Below are 17,026 nucleotides of genomic sequence, written 5' to 3'. Positions count from 1 at the left end.
CTTGGTGGTGGTGGCGGCGGCGTTACTGCTCACATTTGTTTTTGCTATATCTTTTAATATTGATATAAGCTTGGGTTTCTTTCCCCACTAACAGGAACTGGGTTCACTTCGAAGTCCATGACCAAAGAAACTCCCACCCTCTTGCTCTGATAATATTTATATTATGTGATATCCCTGTAATATCTATACAATTTATACCTATAACTCTTTGCTAAGGCACTGCACTGCCTCCATGTATATTTTGCCACAGGATACTTATATGGGCAAAATAGATCTGAAAAGAAATTCCAAATTGAATTATGGTCCATTCTAAGCAAAACGATTACCAAACTGTCCTATCAAAATACCAATTTTTTTCACCTGAACATATAGTTCAAGGTTAAACAAAGAAAAGAGTTTTAAGAAAAAGAGTTACACGTATGCAACGTCCAGAGAGGTTGATAAGGCTTCAATAGTAGTGAAAACTGTGAGGAGAGCACACTAGGAGTAACAGGAATCAAAACAAGAAAAACTGTCAATTACTTTAAATTGTACACAAAGATTTCCATTTGTTGCTGGTATACAAAATATTTCATATGTAAATAAGTACTCTTATGTATGACGGGTAAATAAAACATGAAGACAAAATAAATTTTATCTTATTGACTATTAGAACTGAAAAAAACAGCCGCTGTTTCTCAACTACTTTTTTAAACACTGACTTCCTTCTCTTTCAACATTTCTATTTTGAGAAGCAAATTCCTCTTCTGACTGAAATGGAATATCACCTTCCAGGTTTGGGAATTTTTAAGACATGGTTTTCTATATTTCCTTAAATCCCTAACTATCTCTGTAAGAGTAAATAAAATTTGAAGATATGCCTTAATCAGGAACATTGGGAGTAATTCCACTGTGTACCTCTCTACGTTACATGAGAATGGGCCTGCTGTACCCGAAGTTCTCTTTGGGCCTTTTGGAAGATGTGACCATGTTTTTACATTGTTTAATTTAGCACAATAATTCACCTGGCCGTAGCAACTAGCTGATTTTGTTGAGATGGTTTTTTTTTTTTATCAAATTATGTAAACATTTGAAGGCTATATATTCTGGATTTTTATTTGCTAGTCAATATAATTTTGAACTTCTGTTATTCAAATACGTTGTTTGAGTTCAACAAATATCTACTTACATGGACACACACACATACACACATAGCTGTCATCGATGCTAGAACGAGAAAATAATTTTTTTTTATTGTTGGGGATTCATTGAGGATACAATAAGCCAGGTTACACTGATTGCAATTGTTAGGTAAAGTCCCTCTTGCAATCATGTCTTGCCCCCATAAAGTGTGACACACACCAAGGCCCCACCCCCCTCCCTCCGTCCCTCTTTCTGCTTCCCCCCCATAACCTTAATTGTCATTAATTGTCCTCATATCAAAATTGAGTACATAGGATTCATCCTTCTCCATTCTTGTGATGCTTTACTAAGAATAATGTCTTCCACTTCCATCCAGGTTAATATGTATACCATGGAATACTATTCAGCCATTATAAAAAAAATGGAGACTTTACATCCTTCGTAGAAAATAATTTTTTAAAGCACTGCTATTGTCCCCCCGCCCAAAGCATTAACCATCTACATGAGGGGCTTTCCTTCAATCTAATTAATCAAAGTTTTAAAATATATTAAAATAAAAGCCTATAAGGAAAAGTATATAAGAGAAACATGATAAAATTTTTGTTGAGTTCAAATTCTGGAGCACTTGCTATTTGTTAGATCTTGGAGAAACACAGGAGAATAAATTTAAAGATCTGGCCGCGAATGGCTACTGTCTCATGTGGAGAAAGATGCGTGAAACACTATTTTATGAAGCTTTTTGCAAAGTGCTGACCAGAGGTCTACACAGGGGGCCATGCAACAGAGACTGAGTACAGACCAGCAGGGATCCTGGGGATGGAGGGATGCCTCCACTAAGGCCAAAACACAGACTAGGAAGAGAGCTTTCAAGACTGACAGGGCAGCAAAAATGATCCCACAAAGAAGCAATAGAGGGTGGATTGTTTTGAGAGATACAAGATGTTAAATGTTGTCGGAGCATAAAATACTGAAAAAGGGAAATACCCTCATGGGTAAACGAGAGAGAGAGCTTCCCCAGAGGAAATGGTTAAAGGTGAATACAGAAAAAAATGAAGCTTCTATCAAAAAGAGACACATAGTACCAAGAAGTCTGACCTTTATCTATGAGCAACAGAGTGCCAGGATGGGAGAGTTTCATGAGGTTGGGAGGCTGGTCCCTTTAAGGGCAGTGTAGCAGATGGACCAGTAGCAGAGCAAATGAGACCAGGGAAGTGAGACCCATTAGGAGGCTAATATTAATATTTCAAGTTAAAGTCACTCATCTTGTTTCAATGGATTAACATATAATACAAAAGGTCCTACATTGTTTTCTCATAACACGCTGGCATATAAAATGTTATTTATAAATGTGATGAATAGGCAATATCAGAATTGATAATAAAGCCAAAAATAATATTGAGAATGTATTTTAAGTTTTAAAACACTAAACCAGCCTTTGACCAAAATGCATCCCATTTTACACATTATCGGCCAATATCACGATTTTCTATTTCTTCTCTTGAATAATGAAAATATTCTTTAGTTTCTTTTTTATTGCAGTTATTTATTTGCCCTGTTTTCTGCTCAAAATTTCAACAGGGTACATCAGAAACAAGACATCAGAAGGAACTAAAATAAAACAATAAAAAAGGGTACAAAAGCAATATCATGAATGAATGTATGTAAAAAAACCAATCAGAAAAAAAGTATCAAATAAAGAGCTGAAATTATAGCCTTGCTTATGAGACATTTTCCAAAGACAGGAGCTAAGAAAAACGTATTGATTAACTTAGCCAGTCAGCTTCTTTAGTTAGGAACTAGATTAACCATAGTTATATTTTCAAAATAAACATATTGTTGTCAAAAATCTAACAATCTCAGTAATAAAATAATGGACAAAATTTGAAAAAAGTATAAAGAAAAAGCTTGATTCAGAGGAGAAAACAAACATGTTAAGATAGAGTTTATACTTAGATATCAATTAGATTGGCCTTAAAGCATTTCTGAATAAAATTAATTTTGGAATATTTTGCATCATTTTGAAAGTTAGACAAGCATGTAACAAAAGCGATACTACATAACTACTAGCCATGTTTTAAGATACATACTTTTCATTGAGACCTGTTTTACCTGCTGTTTTAGGTCTGGTTTATCCCATTTTAGAATGAGCTGTTGTTTCCTGCATATTAGCCCAAACACAAAATCTGTGCCAGAGTATTAGTTTTTCCTTATATCTCTATTGGCCTGTAGTTCACACTCTATGGCAACATTAAGTTATTTTTATTTTTAACTTAAATACATAGTACCCAAAACCCTCTGGAACCAAAATCACCATCTATAACCTCACCTAAAATTTTCAAAATCATGCTAACACTGATAGTTCTAATAATCTGAAAAACAATCGAGGAAACTCAGTATGTCAGTGAATTTCACCTGGTTAATACTGCAGTTCTAGTGAAGCAACACATTTACTTTCTAATCAATTGTTTATTATAAACGTACGTAAATTTCATGAGTGTTCTAAATGAGAAAATACATAGGAAACGATTTCCATCCTCTCCCTCAGCACCATTGTTGTTAGTCATAATGTGGGATATGGAAAACGATAATGACAAATGACTCTCCTATAGCTCTATGAACTATGTTTAAAGTGTTAAATGTGGTAACAGGAAAAAGACAAACCATTAATGTGCAGCACTAGATGTCTGCTTTAGTCTAATGCTTAGGACAGAGTCACAGTTTCTAAGGAACCAACAGCAAGGCACTCAGACAAGCAGAGGGCTTCTCAGGGCTGAAGTTTTTGCCTCTTGGTTTTGGTCCTTGGGTTCTCATCACTGCTGGTTCCCCTCTATGGCCACAGGTAGTGAGGATTTCACTTTATTGCTCTATCACATTATTTTAAAGAGCCCCCTGTTGGCCACACTCAGCTTACACACGTTGACACCACACCGTCTACTACATCTTCATGTGTTCATCCGAATTTCTCCCCTGCCTTCCATTTCTAGACCATTCACTGCTATGCACTTCACAGATAATGATGTTTCCATATGGATACCAAAGTAAATAGGAACTCGCCCATCAGAAGGCCTGGAGTTTGACAGGGGGAAGAGACAGAAACCTATGGATGGGACACCGCATGAAATTCGTGTGTGAGAGCTTTCCCACCCCACGCACGAGGCGTCTCAGGCATGCGTGCAGCACTCTGGGCAGCAGTGGACAGGACTGCACTGCCCCCTGCAAGGCTGGTGAGTGGCCGGCAGCCCCTCCCAGGCAGCTCCACACGCCACCCAGCCCTCTGCTTGCTGACGCACAGCACCCAACAGGGAGCTGGGGTTACGAGGAAAAGCAAACCAGCCCGGCTAATGACTTACCTTCTCGCTTACGGCAGGCTGGCTCGTTTAACTTTTTGTTTCCTCTCTTGTCATAGCTCAGCGCCAAATGCTTATGATTCAGCAGAAGTTTGAACCTGACAGTGAAAAACAATAAAATTGGAAATTAAAGTCCCCTCCACTACAGTCTTTCTGTGCTTGCCCTTTGTGTGCGTGTTTCTCTCCCGTTTTCTCTCTGGACGAGGAGGCTACGTCGTGGTCTATAAATACTGACACTGACACTTGCTCCGCGCTTTTCTGGCTCAGGTCTGTGTGACTGAGCACCGGGGTAATACTCGGCAAAGTTCTCAGCTGCTCGGACGAAGCTGTGGATTGGCTCCCTACCCAGCAACCCTGTGCCTGCCTGGAAATACCATTTTGCTGCCAGCTTTACAGATGCTATGGGCCTTTCCTGAGGCCCAAATCAGGCACAGAAGGGCAATTATGAGGTTTGTCTGAAGAAATACGGTTTTCCTCAAGCAGGTGGAGAAAGGCGGGGGTGGGTGGAATGGAAGACAAGAAAGGAAATACTGCCTTTGTTTTGGCTAAACAACCCAATCTCAAGCCCCTTGTAAAAGTCATTTATACCTAAATGTCAGTCCATCAAGCTTTATAAACTTCATTACCACATATTGTGAATGACCCAAAGACATAAGAAAGCTCTTTCATAATTGTTTTTATTGCTTCTTATTAAGGAAGGCTGTAGTGACTGAGGAATTGGTCACACACAAAAAATGTTTTGACATAAGTTCACTTCCAGAATGACAGAAATGCCTTGGGAAGCATAACATTAATCAAATGAACTGTGTATTTTATGAAATAAACTAAAATATAATCTAAAAATTATATGACTTAATGGACTATATTAACTTCTACATTTACAATCATGGCAATTTGGATTATTTTACTTTATTTCATTGGATTAAGGGAAAATCTAAGCCATGACATAACAGTATACAGTTTGCAGGTGATCCAGTCGAGCCTGAATGCCTGCGTGTACTGCCTGTGACACACAGTATGAATGATTAGAAAAGACACCAAGCCTACATTCTGGCTTTTTCTTGACTAGGATAACCATTTGTTTGCTTTACTAAAATCTCCTCCCTTGATTAAATCAAGGGTGAAGGAATCTTTGGAAATAATCTGGTCATTTCACTCATTTTACGGATAACAAAAATCAACCCCAGGCCGGCTGTTCTTTGCCTGGAGTCGCACAGCAACTTTACGATAGAGCCAAAACCAGAGTCCTTGGCTTACCCTTCACAGTTGCTGCGCTCCTTTTGTGGGAACAATGGTTTCCAAACTCATTTTTAGGCTCATCTTCATGTGAAAGCTTACTGAAACCCTTACCAGTAAGCAGAAATACTTAGAGCCAGAAAAATAACAAGCATAAAACAAAAGTAGCCTTTTAGAATTGTCTAAAAGGAAAATATAAGAATTAACTTTCAAACAACTGAAAGACATTTTTGCCTTGCTTAACTCAATAATTGATATCTGTCCAGTAAGTTAACAAATTGCCAAGAGAGGCATATAGCTAGGTGCCAAGGAGGGAAGGATAAAACACAGTTTCTATTCTCAAAGATCATACACTCTAATTCCAGGGGGGAAAGTTAATCACAAAAACAGTGTATTACGTACAGCAATGGACCCTGGAAGACTGTACTTAAGGGAGCTGGGAAAAGGAGCATCTGAGCCCGGATAAAGGGAGGCAAACTGGGTCATTCCTCACTCAAGACTTTAGGATCTTAAAGAATGAACAAAAGGCAGTGAGGCAAAGAGAAGAGGAACACCAGATAAAGGCAGGGAAAAGCAAAATGCGTATAGTATGCAACACACATGGAACTTCAAATACCTGCAGCTCTTTCTTGCAGGAGCACAAAGTACAAGGCAGAAAGTAGTTGAAACAACGAGAGACTAGCAGGAGGAAGGTGAAGAGGGATTTTATAAACCAGTTTAACAAGGTTGGGTTTTATAGAGTAGGATAAGCTACCAGTCTTCAACTGCTTTTGTTCACAGACTCTTAAGAGAAATTTGAAAAGCTATGTAATCACTCACACATTATCAAATTAAATCTACAATTTTTTTTACCTATGATAAAATATGTATTGGTACATGCAAAGAATTAAATTTCTAGGCTGGGTCTCATGGCTCATGCCTATGATGCTAGCCGTCTGGGAGGCCAAGGTGGGATGAGCCTTTGAGTTCAGGAGTTCAAGACCATCCTCAGCAAGAGCAAGATCCAGTCTCTACTAAAAATAGAAAATTTAGCTATGCATGCTGGCAGGTACCTATAGTCCTAGCTACTTAGGAGGCTGAGGCAGCAGGATCCTTGTGAGATCAGCAGTTCAAAGTTGCTGTGAGCTAGGCGGATGCCCTCACATTCTAGCCTGGGCAACAGAGTGGGTCTTTGTCTCAAAAAAAAAAAAAAATTAAATTGGGTGGCACCTTGGTTCAAGGAGTAGGGTGCTGGCCCCATATACTCGAGGTGGTGGGTTCAAACTCAGCCCTGACCAAAAACTGCTACAACAACAACAAAAATTAAATTTCTACACTACTGGAAATACTGACATTTTAAAATAAGTCATATAAATTATTTTAAATATACTCAATAGAATCTTAATCTATAGTAATTTAATACAACTATTATTTAAATTACACACAAACACTTCTGTGAACAACTGAAATTTGTATATTACTATTTCTTGATCTTTATTACTGTCTCACTCTTCATAGAATTCTTATGCAATATGTTTTATAATTAGAAGTCTTTAGTTGTTTACCTTGTCATACTTCTCTGCAATAAAAATTGAATGCATTAGATTTTTAATTGTTAAATTGTCTACGACCCAAGACAATGCTTCATAATAACATTTGGGCTGAATAAGGCTGTGCTTTTCTCTTCTAAAAGAGAAAGAGTGTTGTGAACAAAGCATTGCTCTTGGCCAGATCAATATTAATAAAGAGTTTATACCAGAGTTGAGAATCTGGACACTGACTTAATAAAAACTATCTATTCAATGGCTAAGTGAAAGAAACCAGTCTGAAAAGTCCATATACCCAAGATTCCACATATATGACATTCTAGAAAAAGGAACACAACAGAAGACAGAAAAATGAACTGTGGCTGCTAGAAGTCTGCAGGGTGGAAGGAATGGGTGAACCACGGGGGATTTGGGGGGCAGTGACACTCCTCTGTGTGAGTAATATAATGGCAGGTGCATGACATTATACATTTGACAAAGCCCATAGAACCGCACACGCCCAGAGTAAACCCTCATGAGCAACGTAAACGACAGCCTTCAGTCTGCTCCCCAGTCTTCCTGAAGCATGTGGTCTGGAGGGAATATTATTATTCATCAAGTAATTACTGTCTGATCACTTTAGCCAGGCTTTAGAAATATTATTTCTATCACTAAAAACAACCCAGACACATGGTTATGGTTTGGCTTTTTTAAGACAAAGAAAATGAAGTTTATAGTTATTAAATAGCTTGTCTAAAGCCATATAACTAATAAATTACAGAACTGGGATTCCACCCAAATTTAGCTGGACTGCATCACATGGTGACTTTGTATCAGTCATTTAAATAAGTGCAGAGGCTGCTCAGGCCAGGAAGTGGACTGAGCTGTGTCTTCACAAAGTCAGAAGGGGTTCAAGAGCCTTAGCCTGCATTTCTTCTAAGGAATTGCTAGAATTTTAATATTGAACATTAAGGAGTAGCAGGAAAATAAGATTAAGAAAATAAGCAGATGAAATTAAAGTAACTGATAGATGTTATTAAGAAGAACATAGACTTTTTTGTTCAATTCGATTGAAAGGAAAGGGTGGGGAACACATGCAGAGGAAAGGGTGACTCCTCTTTGGATGAATGGGTCTCTGCCAATGCAGAGGTTACGGGAGTGAGCAACTTTACAACAGGATGTTCAGTGGGCATTTAAACATAGAGAAGAGACAAAGATGGCATCAACTCCACAGTCTTCCATTCTTGTTTTCCGGCTTCACCATGTAGTCTTTTCTCATCACAGACGCCAAAGCAGTCCCTTGAAAACATCACTCGAATTCCAATCAGACCCCACAATGCTTCCCTATTTTACTCATAGTAAAGGCCAAAGTCCCTATAATGGTCCATAAAGCCCCACCTGACCTGCTCCCTCCTTATGTCTCTGACAGCACACACTAGAGCCCTCCCTCTCCCCCATTTTTCAGCTCCAGCCCACTTATCCTCCTACTGTTCCTTCAATGTGCCTGCCTGGTCTGCCCTTGGTGTCCTTCTATTTGTGGGTCTCTCCCTCCTGGGACAGCTGCTTGGTTAACTGTTCACCTCTTCCAAGTCTCTGTTCGAATGGCACCTTCTCAGCAAAGCCCAGTACTATCACATCATTTAAAACTGCAAACCTCCGTCATTATGTATCGCTTGTCTCTTCCCAAGAGAACGTAGGTTTAATAACAGCAAAGATTTCAAAGAAACTGAACCTTGCTCACAGTAAATGCACAATAAATATGTGTTGGATAAATGACTGAAATACACATTTGTGAACCATACACTACCATAGGTGGTTCTGACATGAGATTTCTCATCAGTAGCCTGTATAACGAGAAGTAAACCAAACTCAGCATTTAATAGGTAGGCGCAAGAGAAGCCCTGAAAGACTGTAAAACAACCATGAGGTAAGGAGAATAAGAAAAGGGTAAATGAGGACGGAGTGTAAGAAGGGAGCTGTCAGCAATGCCCTGTGCCCTGGTGAGATCAAGCGTGAAAGCAGCTGAAAGCAGCCCCTTCCATACAACACGCGAAAGTATCACAACACTCAAAACCACCGAAGTGTACAACGGAAAAGGGTAAATTTTCAGGTATATAAAATTATTTTTCAACATAGCAGTTATTAAAAAAGAAAGCAAGCTGCTGGGAGGAGATAAGCAAGGAAAGTGAGACAGGAATTAAATCTTTCTCTCTCAAAAGGTGTGTCCAGGAGGAAAAGACAAAGAAAAAAACAGCAAGCAAAGCAACAGAACTCATTCCAGGGTAGAGCTAAGGGAGTGCTCACAAGTCAAACTGACCTGAGCTTTCTTCTTTCTCCAGGAACAGTGCAAGTTACACATGCACCTTAGTTTCCTCATCAGTAAAACAGGTTTAATATTAATACCTACCCCACTGGGAATCAAGACTTCATTTTATTTTATTCTCAAATACTATTTTGCTATATGGATATACCAACTTTAGTTATCCATTCATTAGCTAATGGATATCTGGGTTGGTTTCCATTTTTTGGCCATTTGGAATAATGCTGCTATGGACAATCATATACATATTTTTGCTTGAACTTGTATTCATTACTCTTGAGTAAATACCAAGGAGTAAAATTGCTAAGTGATATGGTAATTTTAGGTTAACATAATAAAGAACTTTCAAACTGTTTCCCAAAACAGGTGTGCCATTTTACATCCCACCAGCAAATGTAGGAGGATTCTAATTTCTCTGCAGCCTTACAAACACTTGTAGTTCTCTTTTTTTATAGCTATACTGTGAATAAGAAGTAGAATTTTGTTGTGGTTTTAATTTGCATTCTCCTAATGACTAACGATGTTGACTGTTTCTTCATGTACCCATTTGGCTTCTTTTTTTTTTGAGACAGAGTCTCACTATGGGGCCCTGGGTAGAGTGCTGTGGCGTCACAGCTCACAGCAACCTGAAACTCTTGGGCTTAAGTAATTCTCTTGCCTCAGACTCCAAAGTAGCTGGGACTACAGGTGCCCGCCACAATACCTGGCTATTTTTGTTGTTGTTGTTGTAGTTGTCATTGTTGTTTAGCTGGCCCGGGCTGAGTTGGAACACTCCAGCCTTGGTGTATATGGCCTGCACCCTACCCACTGAGCTATGGGTGCTGCCCAGCCCTTTGGCATTTTACTCTTGACTTCCGGTAAATATAATTTCAGAAAACTCTAGGACTAAATAAAGCTTAAAATACATTTTTGAGGAGCCAACAAAGTTTTACCTGGCATAAACACAGCCTACTCACTTTTTAACTGAACAAATAAGTAAAATAATAAACAAATGAAAGATTAAGGAATGAGAAATATTTGACCGGTATACTATTTCAGCTTTTATTTTTATTTATTTATTTTATTATTATTTTTTATTTTATTTTATTTTTTTGGTAGAGACAGAATCTGACTTTATCGCCCTCGGTAGAGTGCCGTGGCATCACACAGCTCACAGCAACCTCCAACTCCTGGGCTTAACTAAGTGATTGTCTTGCCTCAGCCTCCCGAGGAGCTGGGACTACAGGCACCCACCACAACACCCGGCTATTTTTTTGTTGCAGTTTGGCCAGGGCGGGTTTGAACCCACCACTCTCAGTATATGGGGCCGGCACCCTCCCCACTGAGCCACAGGCGCCGCCCTATTTCAGCTTTTAAGCTAACTAAATTTGAATTCTTACACTGTTTCAACTGAAATTTTAGTAAGGAAAGGAAGCTTTGGGAAAAAAATACAGTTACAGAGAAAATGTGCTAATCCTCTATTCATTACTATGATGAATATCTGCATCAGTATTTTTAGTATGGTAATAATAAAATACTCTATCAGATTAATGTCAGAAAACTGGAATTGTAGTCTAGCTATATGAATGCTTTAAGGCTTCTCTGAAGTTAGAGTTAAAAAAAGCAAGAAGCTAAGGAGTAAATGATTTGAAAATATGTTGTTGACAAAGTTAATCAGATGTGAATAGTACAAATTTATTTAAGACTCTGAAGAATGAGCCATTCCTCAGGGGCAAATGGGTACAAGCAAAATATTAGTAATCCAAGCTTATCCTTGTTTTTTACCTGAGGGAATAGATGACTTACAGTGTAAATGACTAAGGAGAAAAAGAAAACTGACTCCACAAGGCGCCTAGTTAGAAGTAAACTATGAACTGTTTCCCTCCTCTTTTTTTCCCCTGTGGGGACCTACTATTAATCATATCTTATACAGAGTCACTTACCTTAACTCTGAGGTTCTTTGTTCTCAAGTAATAAATAATTTGGGCTCCTGGGACCCCTCAGGAAAATCATACATAAGTCTACTAACCTTTACCGCTGCCACTTTATCGCAGGCACGGATCCATCATTAGTTTCAGAACTAAGTAACTACACTATTAATAAATAGGTCATTTGTTCTTTTCAACGCAAACAATGTTGTACGTAAATTCAGAAGAAGGGATATACTAAACGGGGCAACCATGGCAAAGAGCGTGTGTCCTTTTAAACTTTTGTTTGACACCCCACAAAATACCAAACTGAAAAACACTATCATTTATGAATAAAAATGATCCTGAAATTCACAGTGCATAAAACACACATCACCTGAACTAATAATAAAGCTCAATGTGTTTAATAAAATAATAATGCAGAATGAAAAGCATCAGGAATATCATTATTTTTATGTTACAGCTGTTGCTGATTAGACCTAGAAGGCAGTCCCCGGGTTCTGCAGGTTTGTTCTTTAATTCAATCTGCATGTGAGTTGAAACAGGTACATTCACCTATTACCTGTAATAGCCTCCACTTGTAAGTGTTAGTCATACATAGTCGGGTGTTTGTAACTCGGAGACTGCCTGTATATTAAAACTTCACTAATTTCTCTTCATCTTAATACATGAGTTTCTAGCTATGTATCAGTATTTTGGTTTTTCTTCTACAGCTACACATATATTTATATAACCTTAAAGATAATCTCAAGAAGTATTTCTTAATATAACAAATAAATATTTGCAATATAATTTCAAGCATTTTCTACTTTTTAAAATGTCTGAAGTCCTTAAAATCATCATATACTAAATCACTAAATCAAAGTTTTCTATTATTACTCCCAAATGGAAATTAAGGCCAGGCGCTCAGTGCCTCATGCCTGTAATCCCAACACCCTGGAAGGCAGAGGCGTGTGGATGGCGTGGGCTCAGGAGTTCAAGACCAGCCTGAGCAAGAGGGAGACCCTGTCTCTACTGAAAAGAGAAAAATTGGCCAGCACCTATCGTCCCAGGGAGGATGAGGCAAGAAGATCTCTTGAGTCCAAAAGTTTGAGGTTGCTGTGAGCTACTGAGGGGGTCTTGGCATAAGGTATGAAGAGGATTGACACAAAGTCTGTGTCGGGGGACTAAGAGCTCTGGGAGGAGCCCTCCCGAGCAAACCTCAGGTCCATATTATATTTATTATCATATAATGGGAAGACGCAGACAAAGCTGCTTGTCCAACATTAGCACTGATTAGGGAGGACATGGAGAAGTTCAAACAGAAGGTCTCCACATTTGTTTTTGCAAAACCACAGACCTTGAGCACAACCTCTGCCTCTAGCATCAAGAGACCTTTGGAATCTAGAGAATCTTTACCGTAATTATTACTGCCACACCTCACATACACATTTTATCTTGGAGGCCAGATTTCTGATCTGCACACACACCACTCACATGCCATTCTCGTGATTCTCCAGGTCTCTCAAGCAGGAAGTGATTTTATGCTAAGAGTCAGGTCTCAATTTCCCCTACAAGTTATGACACCACAGCACTCTACCCAGAGCCAACAGAGTGAGACTCTGTCTCAAGAAAAAAGAAAATGGAAATCAGGTTTGTGTGACAAGAATCTAGATATGAACTTCAAAGCCATTAATCTCTGAATAGTTCTACCATCCAGGTGATAAATCATTATGAGACAGTTCAAACAAATGTTTTCTTTCATTATAAAGATGAAGCTGCTCTCAATATTTCTTTTTTAGAACTGATTCATTCATTGGGATCTGATCATTCATGCATGTATCCATTATTAGCAATACGTTATTAATTTAATGGAATACTTATTTCTGGAAAACAGTGCAGTACATTCTGTAGGCAGTGGAAGTGGAATCTCAAGAATCGTAAGTGTCAAGGAAGGAGAGTGTCATAAAGGCGGTCCTGAAAGCACCCACGCGGGAAAGGCTTATGTCAGCTGCAAGGAGAGACGGTGGGGGGAGGGGAGGTCCCTAACACAAGCTGCTGTGAGTTGTACAGGATGGCAAGGGGGAGATCTCAGCCAGAGAAAAGGCCACAGAACCCAGCTCCATGGTCTCACTGGGGGAGGATGAGACCACAACTACACAAGAATGCTCATCTACCAAATTCAAGCTGACTTTTTTGCTATTTATTAATCATATGTCAGTACCTCATAAAAATATCCCTGAATGATTAAACTAGGCAGTGAAAACAGGAATGCACATTAAGTCTTATAATTCAGAATAGAAAGTAAAACAAAAACAACACTGCTTTATTTCACTGTTCCATGATAAATACTCTTTCATATGGAGGATTTAAATTGTACTGATAAAAAGATGAAGAATATCATCACACATTTAATGCCGTATTTTTATAATCAAAATATATTTCAAAAATAGAAAAGGAAATAAAAAGAAAATAATAAAGCAAACTAAGTTTAAAAAAAAAATGAATGAAACATCCATTACTCCAGTTTGGTTCACATATAAAATGTGGTCGTTTCTACTCACTATCCTGAGTGACAGGGCCTGAAATTTTCTTGAAATGTGATGTCTAAAATAAACTAAGGAATAATGCAAAGCAGAAAAGACTAAAAATGAAAAATCTCACTTTTACTTCTGCACTGTGATGGATCTGAATGTTGTCATGTACAATATTCATTTCAAGAAGCTGATTAAATGAGACTTTGAGATGGATGGAAGCAATCTTTTCGATTCTTGAAAATTTTCAAGAGACTACTCTGGAGCAGCTAAAAACTGTAAGGAATGCATTGATTCTTTTTCCCTCCTCGAATTTACTTCAATCTGGTATTAGACCAATATTGAACAAGAACAGAACTGGAACTGGGCTACGGAGAGATGGGTGGTAAAAGTAGAAAAGGTAAGAATATTTCTTCTCTGCCTTCTGGCTAAGATCAACTAAAAAGGCAAGAAGAAAGAACATCCTTACACTTCTTTTTCCGTGACCCAATAAAGAGAAAAGTAATGTTAACAAAGAGCACATCAATTTAGTCATCAACCTACTTATAATTTTGTGTTTTAAAATCAATTTGTATCAAATTATTCTATCAAAATAATTGTTGTGTATAAATACTTATGTATGGAAAACAAACTGCTAATCATACTTGATATTTAATTAACACCAATAGAGAATATGAAAGAACATTCTTAAAGTATAAGACCTTCAAAGCCAGTCCTTAGGGCTAAGGTTGACAGGCTAAAACCTTCTCTCATACTATCCAACTCCTAATGGTATGTACAAATGTAAAAACTCACATTTATATACTACTTCATATTTTTAATCAGTGTTCTTTCATATGTTGTATCATTTGATCATCAGGATAAACAATGAGTATCCCTACATTACACATGAGGAAAATGAAGTTCAAAGCCTGTAAGGGAATAGCCCAAAGCATCAAAAGTCTGAAAGAAGTACAGATAGAAACGGAATTCAGGTTGTCTACTTTAAATCCTGGGCCTTTACTAGTATATTTGTCAGTAATACCACCAGGAAACTATCTCAGTAGAAATTATTTTCCCATGTGGTAAAAATAATAATTCCTGGAGGACAGAATGAAGTCTTCCCATTTGGGCCATATATATTTTTGTTGATAATGGCCACACACACACTCGCACACAAATTCAAAGTTTTTACCTACCTTTTTCCAGCACTGGTCAAAGACAATACTGTTACTTACTCATCCAAGCTAAAAACACGAGTTTCCTCCTTCTCCTCTCCCCGATTTCTAATTACTACATACTCAAGATTCTTTGAAATTTCTCTAAAGTTTTCCTTTCCTCTGTTCGTACCAAAATTCCGACTTAGCTTGTATTTAAACTTAAATACTGAAGTGGTCATAATCACCATCTTGTCTCCCTGTCACCTCTTTCCTTTCACTTCTATCAATCTTCTATCATATGAGGTCTCTATTTTTTCATATTACACGGCTGGATAGCCCTTATCTGTTTTTACTCAAAGAAAGATTTTTTTTTTTTTAATACCTCCCTCTTGCTGACAACAGAGGGTTCAAACTTCTAAGCATGGAATATTGGCTTTTAGGCCATCCTATCCTGGTCCTCCCCTTTCAGTTTCATTTTCCCTTGCCCCGTCACACAAATCCCACACTACACACCACACTACACCATATGGAAATGGTATGCTGTGCTCAGACCCACCACGCAAGTGTCTTCGCAGAAGGACCTCCCATAAGCCTTATGTCTATGGAGTAACATTTAAGCCAGCACAGAACTATACTGGCTTAGTATAGCAAATACATAGCAACACACCTGGACCCCAGTTAAAGGAAAGAAAATTGCTTTGGATGCTGTGACCCTAAATTAACACTCCTTATTCTCACTGCTTGCTGTCTTATTCTTAGAAATGTGGCAAGCTGCCTGATTTGCACTGGCAGTGATTCCTCCTGAAAATAGAAGGGAAACGCACATACTAGTTCCCAAGCTTACAGCAGCAAAGCTGTGACAACACTGCCTGCTTCAGTATGACTTGGGGGGACCCGACCAGTGTATCTGTCCTGAGCAATCACTCTTCTTGCTCAAAGTTTTATAATCTGTGTGATAGAAAACGAGGCAATAAAAACACATCCATTTCAACTGCATGATTATCCTTTGGAAAGACCCAGTCCTCTGTCAGATGTAATTATACACAGTAGTACTGAGATTTTGAAGCAGGATACGATCCGATGGAGCAATCCTAAGTAGTATTTAAGTGCTAAAATTATGACAACAGTACCCGTGGAACCAACACAGCCTCTACACAGAGAATTTTAAATATTTATGTGCCCAAAGACGCAGCACTTTCCTTTGGGTAGAACAAGAAATTTCAAAGTATACTGATGAAAGTTATCACTGGGTTTACTGGCAATCAATAGCAACTAAAAGCTACATTTTAAAATGCATATCAGGTGTTACTGGAAAATGCATCTATTTGAATAGCAGCTATGGAAATAAAGTTTATCAAAAAGGGTAAATAATGTATAATAAGTCCCAAGTGAGTGATGAAAACCTTATTCAGATGACAAGCCACAGATCAGTTGGAAGGCAGTGCTCAGACTTATTGGCTCCAACCATGTTTTCTTAATTTCCTAAGTGTGCATAACATCACACCACCACCCCCCAATTGGCATAGGATACCCTTCTTTATTGCTTTATTCTATTAAAAACTATTTCAACTTACTTAAATTCCTGAAAAATCCATTTTATAACTTTAATTAGCAGTTCTAATGCTTCTCATGCAGTATTTATTTATTTTATGCTTTCATTCAATAAACACTTGCTGAGTGCCTGTCAAGGGCCTGGCACAGGAAAGACAATCCCATTCCTGAGGAGGGTAAAGGCTGAGTAAGGGAGACAGACTAGTGACTAGATCGCTACAATATCATATGGCAATGGCCATGAGACAAACACACAACACAGAGAATATAACCTGTCCTAAGACTGAGCTCAGGGAAGGCTTTGAGGAGGGAGAGGTAATATCTAAGTTCTCAAAAAATAGTAGAAGTTGAACAGAAAGTATATGAAGATTTCAAATAGGAGACAC

General features: G+C 38.3%; 1 protein-coding gene across 2 annotated transcripts in view; it reads right to left on the bottom strand.

Annotated features, from left to right (window-relative positions):
- The window catches only part of BMPR1B (bone morphogenetic protein receptor type 1B), a 393,880-nt gene that overhangs the window by 157,019 nt on the left and 219,835 nt on the right, over positions 1-17,026 (bottom strand). For both annotated transcript variants that reach the window (XM_053609422.1, XM_053609511.1), the window contains one exon: positions 4,473-4,567. The gene's annotated coding sequence lies outside the window, so the exon portion shown is untranslated. The remainder of the gene's footprint in view (positions 1-4,472; positions 4,568-17,026) is intronic.

This window comes from Nycticebus coucang, chromosome 1 (genome assembly GCF_027406575.1).
Source record: "Nycticebus coucang isolate mNycCou1 chromosome 1, mNycCou1.pri, whole genome shotgun sequence".
Lineage (NCBI taxonomy): Eukaryota > Metazoa > Chordata > Mammalia > Primates > Lorisidae > Nycticebus > Nycticebus coucang.
This window is presented reverse-complemented; position numbering and strand designations above follow the sequence as displayed.